At 42.2% G+C, this 12,485-nt stretch overlaps 1 protein-coding gene across 3 annotated transcripts in view; it reads left to right on the top strand.

The window, feature by feature from the left end:
- Positions 1–12,485, top strand: part of tafa1b (TAFA chemokine like family member 1b) — a 113,222-nt gene that overhangs the window by 77,193 nt on the left and 23,544 nt on the right. Inside the window, exons 6-8 of one of the 3 annotated variants that reach the window (XM_088388768.1) lie at positions 328–406; positions 10,748–11,030; positions 11,188–11,303. The gene's annotated coding sequence lies outside the window, so the exon portion shown is untranslated. Of the gene's footprint in view, positions 1–327; positions 1,788–10,747; positions 11,031–11,187; positions 11,304–12,485 lie in introns of those variants that run through there. The other 2 variants (XM_088388769.1, XM_088388770.1) reach the window with 2 other exon arrangements.

Here is a 12,485-nt window from a genome sequence, read left to right as displayed (position 1 = left end):
CTTCAATTACTGCCAAATGATTACTTGACACTTGACAAAAAATAAGGAGCTGCGAGTGAGATTAGAAAACAGAGGACATCAAACTATTTGTGTTTGAGGCTACTTGTTTCATTAGTTGAGAAAACACACACGGCGCTGTTTACAAAGTCATTCATCGGAAGTTTTCAAAAGGTGTTTTAAGTGAAGTGACTCTCGAAATGGATAACTAACAAGGAATGCAAATCCACTTTGTGCTCATAGACCAAACAGGATGGTTGTCGTTTGTATCACCTCTGTCTGTTTCTAAATTTTGCCATGCCCTTGAAACAGTATCTGCATCCCTCAAAGGTTTCTCAGGCGGTGAAGCTGCTCCAAGACGGCAAATCCATCGGTCTGCTGTGTCTCCAGGCACGGGGTCAAGAACCAGGTACACTAAGACCGCCTCAGGCCCAATCTCAGACCAGACCAATTACGGGCCTTTATAGACGTATGAATTAAATCTACACAGCTGTTCTGGTTACAATACAATGACTTGTATGTCCACCCCATGGTCAGATCCTTTTCAAATGCCAAGCCTGATCTCATAAGCAGTCATACAATACCCTCAGCAAGGTTTCATCTAAATCACAAATCGTATTAAAATCATATTGAAATACCAGTTGATGAAAACCTCAGCTCTTAACAGTTCAATCTAATTCTAATACATTGCCTTTATTGATCTCAGACAGGCCCTACTTTTCATTCTTTTCTGTGAATAGTTTGAAATGTTGAATAGGAGTATGGAAGAAATGGAGGTCGACTCTACTGTGGAGGCAAAGAACATTCTATACGTTGTTAAATTCTCACATTAAATAATCGACAAGAGCAGGCTGGCCTCCAGGCAGCTTTTTGTGCCAGTCCAAACCAGCCCACACAAAAAGTACGCTGAACTTATTGTCAAGTCGAAAGTTTTGACAATGTACAGAGGGAGATGACCTTGGCCTACGCACTTGACTGCGAGTTAGTTTCCATATAATTGGATGTTTGCCAATTAGAAAAGTAGGTAGAGGGGGACTGTGTAGTAAGTGTCGAGTGGAGGGCAGTTTCCCAGAATTTGATTCATAAACATTCTGGTTGGACTCTGAAAAAAGTCATATTGAGTCAACGCTGGATCCAAGCAGGTGGAAAAATTCAAACCAAACCTGACACCCACAGGTGTTCTGGTCTGAATCTGCTTGAGGCTGCCAAATTGATATTTTATGTGGATTAGCATAATCTGATACTCAGGTGCTCTTATACAATTAATTTGGAATCCCCAAACATTATGGAGCAGCGACAAGCACGGAAACACGCAGAAGGGCAGATAAACTCCTTTATCTCAGTAGGCGGTGCAGCCACCCCTACTGCGAGAATGTAATGTCAACATGAGCGCCGAGCAGAAAGCAATTTAGATGTTATTCCCACGACAGCGCTCGGGTATAACTGTCCAGAGGGCGGCTGTTTGGTATTACCGTCCTCACCTTGTTTTTCCCTAAAGCTGTTATCTCAAATAGAATGGCGCCTTTCTCAAGATGCTGGCCATTGATCCACATTGGCGGTGAAAGACTTCTTCTGCCTGAGCCGTCAACGCTTTGTGTTTATTTGTCATGACACACGAGAGGACCACTCGACAGGTAGATGTCACCAAGGGTCAAAGACTTAGTTATGATACATTCCCGAGATATTGTTCTAGGCACTTTAAATTCATAAAGACATTTGGCAGCTGTTCAAATATACTAAAAGCGGTACCGCGTTCAATTTTGGATCTGAATGGAGGTGTACATACATTGATATTTTAACTAGTGCTGTTATTCAAATATTTTTTTTCCTTTTAGTGCTCCAATATGAGGTCCAAGTTTTTTTTTTTGGAAGTCAAACATCTTGTTGAAAATGGAGACATTAACCAACATCCAAGTCACCAATATGTGCTACAGTAAAAAGTTTTTGTGGTGCTCTAACTCATCCAATACTGCAACAAATTGTTAAAATGTCAATTTTTTATAGCCTAAAATACAATATAGTAGATCTTTATCTGTTGCTTTTGCAACAGTGTAACAAAATGCCTCGTACAAAAACCCCAGCTTTGTTGGGTTGAAAAAGGTCACGCGTATTAGTTTCTTTCTCAGACCTCTGCCAGTTGGAAGTCGTTTTTTTCCCCCTTCAGTGATTTCACGCATTTCTACTCCAAGTATTGTCTTTTCTCACAGTTAAATAATTCCCTCATACAGTATAGCAAGCCCATAATGTGTAACAATTTCGCACCCCATTGACTTCACTAAAGGTCAGGGTGTATCTTTCCACTCTGACTTAATATCGAACTGCTTATGGTATGAATACAAATATCCCTGAGGGGGCAAGCATTCCATTATGAAATGCACCCACATTGAGCAACTGTTTGAATAACGCTATGCAGTACACATGAAAGCCTTCTTTGTGTTGGGTATTAAGTGAATTTGAAAGAAATGTATTGGAGGGGTTCTCCAGGTGAGAGATTGTGATGCTTTTATACAACAAGCTGCAGGCTCATGCAGGGGACAGGTCCCACGCCACTGCTCTCATTTCACATATCACTGCTAGCGCATTTTTTTTTCCCAAGCTCTCAAAGCAAAACTATTTAAACCCGCTCACCATGTGAAAACCTTCGTAAATGAATGTTTGGACTGTCATTGATTAAACTGCACAGCTGCTTCTATGATTCATAAGCAGGGTGTGCGTACCCCCCCCCAGTAAAAAAAAAAAAAAAAAAAAAAAAAAATCTTATTTTAATTTGAGCATCTGCAGAAACTTTTAACTTTATCGGTGTGGTTCCAAGAGTGAATGTCCCCGTTGTAGCATCTTCAAGCATCACCTTGAGCTACATCTAAAATCCAATCAGGGTCCAAGCTTACTTGAAAGCCCACCTCTGGCTTTTATTGCATTAATCACACTTGATGATACTAAATGAAATCCATTTAAACACCCCCAGTTGCACAAATAATTTGTGTAGCCAAGTTGAAAGAGTTGGGAGTCAAAGGCTGCATAATTAGACGGGACCATTCTGAAACCTCATGCAAGATGTAATTAAGGAAATTAATAAGGTGTCAGCCCCTTTTCACAGGGCGCCCCGACTGATGATTAATCACAGCCTGGGCTAATTTGATTTGTGGCAAGGAAAGGGATGACTTGCTAAGTCAGTTAGGAGAACCCAACTCGACAGCATGTGACATTAATAAAACATGAAGAGTGGTGGTCCTGAAGAACAAAACATCCACCCGGTATCCATAGCGAGCGATCTGATGAAGGAAATCTCTGGGTAGCTTGCAAGACTTAGGAAAGCGGAGCACCATTTTGATCCAAATATGCCCCCAACCTGCACAGAGTTGTTTTTTTTTTTTTTTCTTCAACCATCCGGTGTGACTAACCTGTGTGCATTATTCTGATTTGGTGACTCAACAAATGGAGGAGAGTGGGATGCAGCTTTTATGCTCAGCTATCAGCAGCACTTCTATATGTGGTGCAAAAGTGACCTTGGACACCGTACAGGCTTCCTGGATGAGCATTCTTAAGTGTGGCATCAGAAAAAGGTGCATTGTTTGTCCTTCTCCAACTGTCAGAGTATTCACGGCTGAGTATATTTGCTCATATTTCTTTAATAACAGGATGTAGTGATTTTTACAGTTAATCTGTTCTGTGGCCTAAAGTCAATTTTCTTTCCTAGCACCTTCTCAGGCTACTATTAGCGGACTAACTTGTGAGGCCTTGAGTCAGACACCCTTGTCATGTAACATCTAAAGACAGTCAAAGGTCAGATGGTGCGGAAACAGAAGGGCCACAGATGGCGCTGCAGCAACATGCCCAGCTCCGTCCGGAGCGCTGTCACAATAGACATGGAAGTAGGATGACCCCTTGGGGGGGGGGGCTGGATCAACTTCTGGACGTCCACAGAGAAAACGATTACACATCTTAACGTGCAATTCACACAGTCCTACACACACGTCACAAGGAGACAACCATTTCACTCAAAAATTATGACTGCAACTACGGTTGTGTCAATCCTCAATAACCGCCAGAGTAGTTTGTCACAGGAAATGTACTAAGCATGTTTGTGAATTTGGTAGACCAGGCTATGCCTCCATAAGCAGTTCAGCGCATTCTGACAATTTGGTGACCAAAATTGGACTGGATTTTAGACTAGATAAAAACAGGTCTAAGTTGTGGTGTATTGTGAGCACCTACCTGGATGAATTCCTCTCATCGGTGTTTTTACATGCTCCTGATAATATGGTCGGTCTCCTGGGTGATCTCTTTAATATCGTGGCCAGTACTTTTAAAAGTAGCTGCCTTGCTAATGACCTCAACTTTGAGCAAAGCGGATAGGCAACAGGTGAAAAAAATTCGTGATCATTATTGTTTCCTAACAGGACAAGTTGTTATTCGGTGCAATTGACTTGGACTTATTTGATGAGGTTTCCATAGCAGCCTCAAGGCTCCGCCATAAGAATGGATTTAAAAGATTCTTTTAATTGCGGTCCAAACTGCAGTGGCAAAATACCAAAAGAGCGAAGCTAGTTGCAAAAGCAGACCATCAATCTTCTCTTTCGAGCAATAGGGATTTTTTTTTCTCAAATAAAGCTTGTCTATTATTAACTTTTGCATCCTAAAATGCAAAAGTTGACATCCACCCAAAGGAAAATACGATGCAGCAAAGAGGCGCAACAGCTGCGAACGCATCTGTTGCAGACAAATCATTTCGACGGGTCCTTACGAGTTCCTCAGTGATGCTTTCAGAGTGATTACTGAGCTGTAAAACCATTGGTCAGACTTTAAATGAATGAGATATCATTCTCGCTGACAAACTGACATGGAGCCTGGCCAGGAATCGCTTTTTGAACTTTTGTCTGGGCCGCATCCGTCAACTGCATTCATCATTAGCGGAGGGCTTTGGCTGTAAACAGGCCACATCATTACCAAGTCTAATTGGGTCCAAGGTCTCACTTCAGACAGACGCTTGAGCACATACACAAGGGCATACTTACAAACAAGAACACACTGTTTTTCTGTGCCGCCGCTAATGGGGTTGCAATGAGATCGCATTCACCACCTTACATAATCATTTATTTACTGCGGTTTATGCTTCGTGTTTTGTGTTTACAGTGTTTGGAAAATGATTTAATTGTGGGGAAGCTTAAAGATCAACATTGATCATGTAAGAATCACCAGCTTGTTTTACCCCTTATGGTCAGTGTGGTACAAGTAGGCCTCCCTCTAGTGGTATGTCAAAGTATTGCTGAATTAATAGAATATTTAGGGCAGGAAAGAGTCAAACACACCACAATGATGCTTGTAGCTATGCATATAGCCTGTGTGTATTTTTCTTTCCTCCAGTACAGTTAATTTTTACTTATTTGTTGAAAAAAAAAAAAAAAGTGTTTACGAGGCAACAAAAGATTGGAAATACTCATAAAACACCACTTTGCACACTCCACAGTTGAATAGCTTAATTGGAAGCGGGTGAGATTCACAAGTGGTTGTAAAAGGAGCAACTTGGAAGGGTGCAGTTGCTCACTTTGCTTGGTCTCTGCAGCAAGTGATGATTTGAACAGCAAAGGCATGAAGAGTAAGAATAACGCTGCGTGCAAGGTTTTTATTGCAACACATTTTGTGACTTGTAAATGGATGAGGTTAAAGGTGCGTGTGTGAAAGTACTTATGTAGAGTATCGAAGTGTTTGGGTGGTCTCCATCAGAGCAATTCAGGAGCGCTTACAAGAGCATTCCGCTGTTGTATGCAAGTGGCATTCCACTTTAAATAGGAGGCCTTTCTACTTGTTCAGTTGAAAGCACGCCTCTTCAAAGAAGTTCTGTCTCCCCCACGGCTGGAAAATACCTTTCCGGATGCAGTTACTTCACAGTATAAAGGCGACATCTAAACCTTGTCAAATGTGACAACAATCGGACAGCAGTCGATTTTTGGAACTCCAGCTGCGGACATGAGTGACTTTTGTAACCGGTGTTTTCCGGCAAGAAAGTCACATTTGTTTCCAAGAAAGATGTGATTTCGGAGTCCTTTTAAATCCAACAGATGCATCAAGAGGCTAACACGGTTGAGAAGGCAGCTTGGAGTGCAGCACACTGTCTGTTAGCGAGATTCTTGAATATCTCTGCGTGACGCTCTCACACCCCAGCGGCAGTGCTTACTCTCCTAGCGGGAAGTCCGATCTATCAGTTCAAGCAGGTGGCGAAGTGAAAACAGCCAGTGGCTGAGACGGGACTTGGCTGCATTACATCTCGGACTTCATCAGCGGGGACGGCCTGGGAAATGAGCTGAGGCATGGCTGATGAGCGGCGCCATGTCCTGATAAGTGCTGACAGCCTGTTGACAAGACTGCTGTGACAGTGAAAGTAGTGGCGAGAGACTCTTAAAGATGTCTGGATGAAGGCTACATGATGGTGATAACTAATGAACCTGCAATGTGATAATGTGCTTAAAGATGATAAAGGCATCAAGTCTGAAACGCTTTATAGTCAAGTCAAGTCAAGTTTATTTGTATAGCCCTAAATCACAAGCAGTCTCAAAACGCTTAGACAAACAATTATTCTCAAAGCATCCCCTGATCTTAAGATCTCAAGAATCAAATCGAAACAATCGTGTTTTTATAATTAAGGTGTCAACCGAAGACTTCTTGGACTTCCAGCTCACCCTCCACCCAATGAAAACATGCGCTCAGGAAAACAGCTGGATGATTTTCAATAAGCTGCTTAAATCAATGAGGAGCAAGTGAAAGAAGCGCTGACTGGGGGGAATGTTTATGTCATATATTTGGAGTGGAAAACATAATCAATATGCCCTTTTTAAGAGATGGCAAGAGTAAAAAATGTTCTGGAGCTTCATCGTGCCCCAACCTCTTCTATCTAACATATTTCTTCTTCTCGCCTCTTCTTTCTGTCTCATGTAATAGACAATATGTCACGCAATGGATATAATTGTAATAATGCAATTTGGTTTGGAGGCGGATTGAGAGAATAATTGGAGTCAACCCCGGCGAAGTGACAGGCTAATGATTTAGCATGGCCACTGGCTATTGTGAGAAGCGGGCGCTTTCAACGCTACTGAGCTAATTTCCTCTGATGATGGTCTTTGCGCGTTGTCCCCGAGTCGGCACAAAAGGAGCGCACGGCTGTGAGGCGGACAACCGGATGATGTAACCCACCCACCCAATGCCAAACAAACACATGTCTCTTGTCAGGGAAAGGCCACCCACTATTCTCTTACTATTAACTATTACTTCAGGCAAGGAGTCCAAAAAAAGGCCTCATGTGTTCAGAAACAGAAGCTCAGTAGGGAACCAAAGAAGGTTGCCAAGAGGAGGGAAAGCATTTGCATAGCCAGCTCCCTCACTTAATTGCAAAGAAGACGGTAAGTCTGAATTGCAATTGTTGTGAGGAGCGAGTGAGATTTTTCCTGCAAACACTGTCGTTGCATTACGCAGCCAGGTGACATGTTTGTGATGTCTCCAATTTGCATTTGAATAGAGCATGGTCTAAACTCGTGTACAATAACAAAATAACGAGGCTGCAGCCATTTTTCAGTGACCGTTGCAGATAATGGCCTCAACTTGATATCAAATCCTCTTGATGATTTATGCATTATTCTCTATTTTCATGTCAGAAAATCGATTGATATGGCCCGATGTTTTGTTTTTGTGCCTATACTGAAGTGACTATTTTTATAAATGTGCACCTTGTTTATATTTCTTGTCAGGTTACTCTTCCTGCACACCCAGTGATAATTACCGTATCTGGGTTTGCTACGGGGTCATACCGGTCAGAAAATGCATGTTTATATATACAAAAAAAGTTTCATTTTTGGTAGAAAATTTATTTGACAAAAAAAAATGATGTCCTTGATGTCCCTGTTCCCAAATTGTGTTAAAAAATCCCATTAGATTTGAAACTTCCGTCTCTAACACGCAAGAAAATAAAGTCTAGCCAAGGTTACTTGTGAGCATGGAATCATCATGGCTGGACAAAGTGAGGCCCTCAAAAATATGAGGGGAAAAAATGGTTGGGGCCCAGCAAAGCATTCTTCCTCAAACCTCACTCGTTCCCTCTCATCCTGAATCGATGTCCCCAAATCCCCCAAAGCCGGATCCTCTTACAGCCTATTAATTATTCAAGCTGCCTCTTTTGTACAAGCATTCCTGTTTACAAGAGCTGCCTGGCCAATTGTAACTGTTAGTGAGCCTGCTGAGCCTCCATCACAACACGTTGATTACAGAGCGATTTTGCTGTATTCTCGCATCCTGCGCCTCCTCCGCACCGCTCACTTCAAGTCTGATGGCGAATCTGTCATGCTGGAGGCAACCACAGGGGCCCATGGATGATGATAGAGCCGAATAAGTGAAGCCAAGAAAGGCCCGTGGAGATCATTGTCTGGGCTGAGGTCTGACGACATTTGTGCCGCCATGCTCTGGCATGGAGTGTAGACCAAAAAACAAGTATATTTTTTAAAAAAATCTTTTTATGTAGTCTAAGCTTAGTCATTTAAATTTTATAAGTCAAACTGCATTCAACTTCAAATCTACATTTAGTCCTACTAAAATTGTATTTTTGCTAATATGTACTGTAATTTCCGGACTATAAGCCGCTACTTTTTATACAAGCTTGGAACCCTGCGGCTTATAGTCCAGTGCGTCTTATCTATGAATTTTTCATGTTTTGTACGATATTGTAAGAGGTTTTGTTGTCGTAATACAGGTAATAAAAATAGGGACATTCCATTTAAAACACCTGCGCCTTATATATATGAACAAAAGAAGATTATAGCTGGTGCGGCTTATCGTCCAAATTTACAGATAGATGTAAAGTACCGTATTTTCCCAACCATAAGGTCAACATTCAGAAAAATATCTGCCAAATATTCAATTTAATAGAGTCGTCAAATTAGGCTCCAACATAAATAAGCGTGCGATGTTCAACACACAGTGCTCCCGCCAGCTGCCTGCCCGCATGCACGAGAGGCACAAAGAGCGAGCGATATCGCCGCAAGCAATTTGTCATACTGTTGAGAGAATATATGTAATCTTCTGCGCCGCATACATACCGTCCACACCAAGATGGAGTGTGTGTGTATTGTAATGTAATATTATCTATGCTTCTGTGCTTTCGCCATTCGGGTTTTTTTGTGTGATGTAAAAGAGGTACACACATTTGTATGAATTGGTTGCAATCTTTTCAACCTGCTTCCCAACACACACACACACACATTTAGGCTGTATAGTGCAGGTGCCCAAGTCCAACAATGATAACCGCTTGTTAATATGCATTGGTGTATTCTGCACACAAGCGCACGTGCACTGCAGGGCTCGTCTTTATCAGCGCCGTTCACATTGGCATTGACACAGGCATTGCCAAGACTACCAGGCTACGGCCATGTTAATGTCGCCAGTTAGTATAACAAAGACTCCGGTCAATAGAGCCTCTGGTGGCTAATTGCTTGGGAGAGATAAGTGACGACACGGCGAGGAAGGGCTCGACAAGAGGAAAGCGCTAGGAGGAAGATGTTAATGAATCCCTTTTCACTCCACCGTCAATATCAGGCCTTCGCAGGCCTCCTGCAAAATTAATATTAACGACACTTCTGATTGTTTTGGCTCTTTTTATTCTACTCGGTTTCATTGAATTTTAATAGGCTTTGTTGTGGCGTTGTCACATTTGTGAGCCTGAGAGCGCCAGCTAATGCGATGAATCCTCATACCTTCACCTGACGATTTTAAGCGGATTCGCATGGCCGCCGTTTCATTACGGTAGCTCACTTGAACGCCAAATGAAGGGCCTGGCTGAATGATGCTCTTGAGTGAGTTCAATGATGATAAAAGCTGTGAATAGAATTAAATTTGGTTTAGATAGAGTTTTTTTCTGTGCCTTAGTGTGTTACCATTTGAGCACATGTGTTTGGGGCTTTCAGAGTGGCACAAATTAGCTTGGCATAGGAATACAATGGGCAAGCAGAAATTCTGATTATATCTGCGTTGTACTTCTTTGACCATTCTTACAAAAGGTGAGGACACTGGGCCATTACATTTCGCAATTGTCGGTGGGAATTTTTATAGATTCATCCTGAAGAACATTTACAAAGTCAGTGATGTCGGACAATCTGTTCTCATTTGTCGCACAGGCGTCAGATGTGGTCAGGGTCAGGGTCAAGGTCTTTGACCCTGATTCCAAATCCTGCTGTAGGTGGGAAAAAAACATGCACACACGTGTACATATGTATACGTTTGTGTGTGTATATAAATATGTATATAGGGGTGTATATAAATGTATGCGTGAAATACTCCTCTGACAGAGCAAAAGATTCAAGGAGGAAATAAGGGTCCACCCCAACCTGTTGTTCATAATTTTATTTATCTGTTCTCCAAGATTGCCCTTCATATAATGGGATTTACAGTCAATTAATGTCATTGAGTGGTTGCAAGATGACCATTTTCATCATGGAGGAGAAGCATGGTCCTGATACAAATTGGACAAATGTGGTAATAAGCTGCTGCAGGCGTTAAGTGTGACAATGCAAGTGCTCTCTTAGGAGGCTTAGCTCATAAATAAAGACTTACTTGAAATAATCCTCCCTTGCCCTTTCTTTCAAGCACAACCTCTGTGCGGCTTTGATTTTGTTTACGTTATTGTCCCTTTGTTTTTTTTTTAACGTATCCAATCTCATTAGTATGTTTACTCTGCAGTCATTCTGACCATGCTGTGTGTTTGCTTCTGCAGGTTCAGGCGTCTGAATCACACCATATGCCAAAGCATGAAGATAAAAGCCACCAGTCTGTTTGTTTTGAGTAAATAACATCTTTTTCACAATGTCGGCAACCACATTTCAAACAGCTATCACATTTTTACTACAATTTTATACAGTTGATCCCAAAATGAGTTTAAGCCTTTTAAAAGTGGTTCCGTGTATAAGATGCAAGTTCTTCTTTCTCAGAAAAATAGCAAAACAGAAGGAAGGAATCTGTAGGTCTTCTGCCGCAGTGCCTGCAGAGATTTTCTAAAGGTATGTATGGTGAATATTTTCTTGACCTTCGGGTCGATTGCTAAAATCGTTCTCTGACACGATCTGCGTCTTTAAGACCTGAAGCCGAGGTTGCATCGCCATTCACTAGCCAACCGGGAGCGGTGCAAATTGTTCTCAAATATTGATTTTGCTGCAGAGAGCGTGTAGGGCGATGGGAACGAGGCGCCAGGCTCATCCGTTGAGCATCAAACCTCTGGGGGAGTGTAACAGAGAAGGAAAGTGAGAGAAGATGAGAGAGGAAGAGAAAATATGGTGAGGAAACAGAGTCCTCGTATAGTTTCTTAATCATTTATCTTTTTATCTGTTGTTGTTGAGCTACAGGGCTTACTTGCACTTAAAATAAGCAAGAAAATTGTTTGCTTGGAAACAATTTGCTGAGTTGTTTATACTGTTGGGGGATATGAAAAGAAGCAATTAGTTCTGTAAACTGAAAATACAGAAGGACAATTTTCACATGATCAAATCTCAATGTAGTTTGGCGAATTTAAAATTTTGTGTTGCATTGAGATTGTCAGTTCAGTCATGTTTTAATTCATTTATTTTTTTTGAGTGAAGGCTTCACCGCATTTTACAAATAAGAATTTACAGAACCTTCTATTGAAGCCCATCCAAAGGATATACTCTAAGTGAAAATTAAATTGGTGCTTTTTTTGAAGAGTGCATGTCATTCTTCGAAAGTGGTCTTTCCGTGTGGGTGACCCGAACTCTGCCTGAAGTCACTTGAGTGTAAAACAGACTCCGGAAAATCCTCCCTTTTCCCAATTGTTGCTGAGAATCCGCTGAAGAACCAAGGCCACCGTGGCAAAGCTGCAGTGCTGCAACGTAGGCCTAAAAATATTCCATGTCAGCGGTCCCGAGAGAAACCAGGCGCTATGCCGGCCCCTCAGTAATGAGAGTGCGGAGCTGCCTGCCACTAGTAGGCCAGCTTCCCTCCGAGCTCCCTCTGGCACAGAGCTGAGCAGAGGAGCGGGAAAGGCACAAACTCGACTCCTACAGATTTATCATAGCTCATAAAGCAGCATGACTGAAAGCAGAGAGTCTCATTCGGAGAGGAGCGGTCCCCTGCGGGCCGACCCGGAGACACAATGACCCGACACGTTCACATATCAGACGGGCAGATAGACACATTTAGGGAAAGACTCGCAATTGGGTGTGTGGTGAAGCGAGAAATACAATCGAGTCGGGCAATTCTTGAAAACGCCAAATTAACTCAGTGGTAAGGATTGTGGAGGTGGAAAAGGGGAAACCAGCGAGGGTTTCTAATAAGTACAAAGAGATGGGAGAGAATTAATAGTGAGATGTAAGATGACTTTTTTGGGGGTGTGCACCACCATTGTCCTCATTGCAACAATGGTGACAGACCCTGCAGGGTAAAGCCTGCCAAGAGTTGAACCGCACTTATCCGGAGCAATTATTTCACCATATCTCACTGAA

Source organism: Syngnathus floridae, chromosome 11, assembly GCF_059516105.1.
Source record: "Syngnathus floridae isolate MCC-2025c chromosome 11, RoL_Sflo_1.0, whole genome shotgun sequence".
NCBI lineage: Eukaryota > Metazoa > Chordata > Actinopteri > Syngnathiformes > Syngnathidae > Syngnathus > Syngnathus floridae.
The sequence above is the reverse complement of the archived record's forward strand: the minus strand, read 5'-3'. Positions and strand labels throughout refer to the sequence as shown.